Source organism: Drosophila yakuba, chromosome X (assembly GCF_016746365.2).
Source record: "Drosophila yakuba strain Tai18E2 chromosome X, Prin_Dyak_Tai18E2_2.1, whole genome shotgun sequence".
NCBI lineage: Eukaryota > Metazoa > Arthropoda > Insecta > Diptera > Drosophilidae > Drosophila > Drosophila yakuba.
The window spans coordinates 23,386,342-23,390,112 of NC_052526.2; the positions used below are offsets into that span (position 1 = coordinate 23,386,342).

At 36.2% G+C, this 3,771-nt stretch overlaps 1 long non-coding RNA gene across 1 annotated transcript; it reads right to left on the bottom strand.

Moving 5' to 3' along the window:
- Positions 1-205: 205 nt before the first annotated feature.
- LOC120320458 lies at positions 206-675 on the bottom strand. Its single transcript, XR_005559962.2, has 2 exons — positions 389-675; positions 206-295 (listed from the first exon to the last, which is right to left on the bottom strand). It is a non-coding gene; the product is annotated as an uncharacterized LOC120320458 (long non-coding RNA).
- Between the last annotated feature and the right edge of the window lie 3,096 nt (positions 676-3,771).

Sequence of the window (3,771 nt, forward strand, 5' to 3'; positions counted from 1 at the left end):
CTCAGGAATTCCTCGGGAATATCGAAAAATAAGCAAGGGGTTTTCCCGAGGAATTCCTCAGGAATTCCCGAGGAACTTTTTCGGAATTCCTTGGGAAAATACCTGTAAATACAGAAAAATCTCCCAAAAAACGTAAAAAATGTATTTAATTGGTAAATTCAATTATCATTTTTATTTTTATTCCATTAATATTTTCCTATTTTTGTTTGCGTTCTTTTTAACATGCAAGTGCCATCAGTGGGGCAAGGCCTTCTCCGGTGGCTGCTGGGCTGGCTTTCTAATGTGTTTATGCTATCTGTAAAGAAATATATTGAAATAATATATATTAATGTCATGTAGTTTGAATGCAATTAGCTATGCTAATTTACCAATGCGAAACAATACTTACAGGTTTTTTATATTTAAGGTTGAAAATGTTCCAAACACCACTTGTCATGTTCTACAATTGAATAAAAATGCAAAAAAGGGGTGACGGAAAACGAAACCGAAAATTCTGACAGGCGCTTGCCAGGGTATTTCCGACCATAATGATCCCGTGTAATTAGAGTAATTCTAATTACAAATAGATAAATAATTAAAAATGGACGCATTGGCGTTGCCTATAGCGACTGTTTATTTTCTTAAAAAATTTAAAATCCTTAAATCAACAAATATAAATTAAATATACACTTTAAAATATAAAACAAGAGAGAACGCTATAGTCGAGTTCCCCGACTATCTGATACCCGTTAGTCAGCTAGTGGAAGGGAAAAGGAGAGTCTTAAACACAGTTTTTGGCGGTTTGTAGGCGTTATAGTGGGCGTGGCAGAACGTTTCTTTGCAAATCGATAGAAGTTCACAAGACCAATATAAAAATGAAAAAATATCAAAACATTTTTCAAATGTGTAGGCGTATCAGCTTTGGGCGGTTTGAGAGCGTTTGAGTGGGCGTGGCAAAAAGTTTTTTTTAAATCGATAGAAAATTACAAGACTAATACAAAAGTGAAAAAATTTCAAAACATTTTTCAAAAGTGTGGGCGTGGCAGTTTTGGGCGGTTTGTGGGCGTTAGAGTGGGCGTGGCAACATGAATCGATAAACTTGCGCTGCTTCTATGTCCCTGGAGTTTGTATGCTTAATCTCAACTTTCTAGCTTTAGTAGTTCCTGAGATCTCGACGTTCATACGGACGGACAGACGGACGGACAGACGGACGGACAGACGGACGGACAGACGGACGGACAGACGGACAGACGGACGGACAGACGGACATGGCCAGATCGACTCGGCTATTGATCCTGATCAAGAATATATATACTTTATATGGTCGGAAACGCTTCCTTCTGCCTGTTACATACCTTTCAACGAATCTAGTATACCCTTTTACTCTACGAGTAACGGGTATAAATATCCCACCAATAATTAGAACGGTATTCAGAAGTCTATACATAGCGTTTTTTTCTCTACTCTCATTTTGTCCTCTCTCATCTCTCACTCTCATTTTCGGTCACTGCTCCTAACTATTTCGAAAAAAAACATCAAATATGAACTTCGAACATAGGCAGCAGCAAAGCCATGACAAAATTTGGCTTGACTTCGGTGTTTGAAACTTTGCTAAAAAAGGCCTGTGAGATTTGTTTTTGTTTTTTCGAACTCTCGCGAGGAAAAATACGGGCGAGGAATTTTGGTACTGAAGGGTTACAAAACACACAGACACAAGCGGCAATTGATGGCAGACGAGCCACAATTGACCGAGGCGCAACCCGAGGTAAAGAGGGACCAGCCAACGCTGGAGGAAGCGCTGGAATTAAACCCCGCCGATGGACCATGCCCACTCACAATAGCTGAGTACCGGGCACGTCAGGAGAAGCGCCAACCCAGGAAACATAAACGCTCTGGACGTAGAGTGAAATTACTACAACAACGCCGACTGGTCAAGGAAATGACCCAGTTGGCCAAGGAGGAATCAGCCCGGCAACGTTACAAAGAGCGTTTGGAAATTATAGAAAAAGAACTTCGCCAAAGTGCGAATACACGCAAACGGGCTGCTTAAATGCAAATGCCCCAATTTGCCATAGATTTAAACTAAGCCCAAGCCGAGGCGGGAAACCGCTGCTTGGAAAAACTAACAACAAAACTGTCAGGCTGTATACTAACAAATATGGTTGGAGATTTTTTTTTTAAATTCTAATGAAATGTAAACTTTGACTTGTGAGCCAACCACATTAAAACTATCAAATTTCCATGTCTCTGGCACTCGTATATGTATATTTAATACAAGTTGCAAATATTTAAAGTAAATTCATTAAATTTCAATATTCACTATAAAAACTTTTCAAACTTTATTTCCAATAAATTGAGAGATTAAACAGATTTCATTTTTTTCTTTATTGCAAATTAATATTTCCAAAATGGGTTCTACTGAATCAAAAGTAGATCACCCAACAGCCAATGTAGTTAATGAAGTAAGAATAATTGATCACAAAGATGAACTACAAAATATATCCATCTTGTTATTGATTATGACTGTCATATCAATTTTGAGTTTGACCCTTAAGATTTATCAGGAACATAATAAACGACTTAAGAAAAGATATCAGAGCCGTGCAGATGGTCTAGACAAGATATAAACTGTACTTACGCAATAAAACAATATAGATATGACTTAGAAGACTATACAGAATATAGACAATAGGTAGACATCCTTCTTGTCAAATACATTTATATGATTCCGAATTCCACTTTAGTAGACAAAATTGTTGCGAATATAAAAGAAACACCAAATGAGTGATTAACAGTGGGTACACATGGAATGGCCCAAAATAGCAGCGTCAATAAACCATAATAAAGCAGTATCATATAAATGTGTAAACAAAGAAGTACCTATTAAAGTAGAGACTCTAGAAATACACATAAAGATAATTATAAAAGAATACAATAACATATGTAGAATAGTCACAACTATAGAAGATAGATTAACAGAAACACATAAGAAACATTGTCATAAAATACTAAGATCTCTCAATAAAAGATTGATCAATATTAGCATCAGACATACATAATCTAGATATTCAAATACCTGAAGATTTGCATTCATTCGTTAATATAAATGAAAACCAATTACAAAATCTTGAGGAGTCTAAAGGTAATATCGACATTGAAATCGAAAGCGATATTGAGTCGTTACCAGAAGACATTGAAATAAAAAACAACGAAACCAAAATGCCAGACCAAATTGAGAAAGATAGAGAATATGTTCGACAATTGTCGACAACAATACCAGAATTCGATGGCAAAAAGTCATCATTGACACATTTATAACAGCGTTAAGAATAAGAGATAGAACAAAGGGAACACAGGAAGATCTAGCAGTAGAGATAATAAAATCAAAAATAATAGGACCAATTTTATACAAAGTAACAAATGAAACAACCATCAGAGGCATCATTGACATACTAAATAGTAATGTAAAAGGTGAATCAGCTGAAGTTGTAAAAGCAAAGTTACTAAATATTAAACAGAAAGGGAAGACAGCTTCCCAATACACCACTGAAATTGACAATTTGCGTAAGCAATTAGAAACAATATATATTGACTCAGGCCTTTCAGCCGAAATTGCGAATAACTTCGCAACTAAAGAGTCAATACAAGCAATGACTAAAAATTGTAAATACGAGAAGCTACGAATAATACTCGAAGCTGGTAATTACAATACATTCAGTGATGCAGCAGGAAAATACATACACTGCTCCACTGAAATGACAGGCAGTCCCAGTAGCGTCCTATATTTCAACA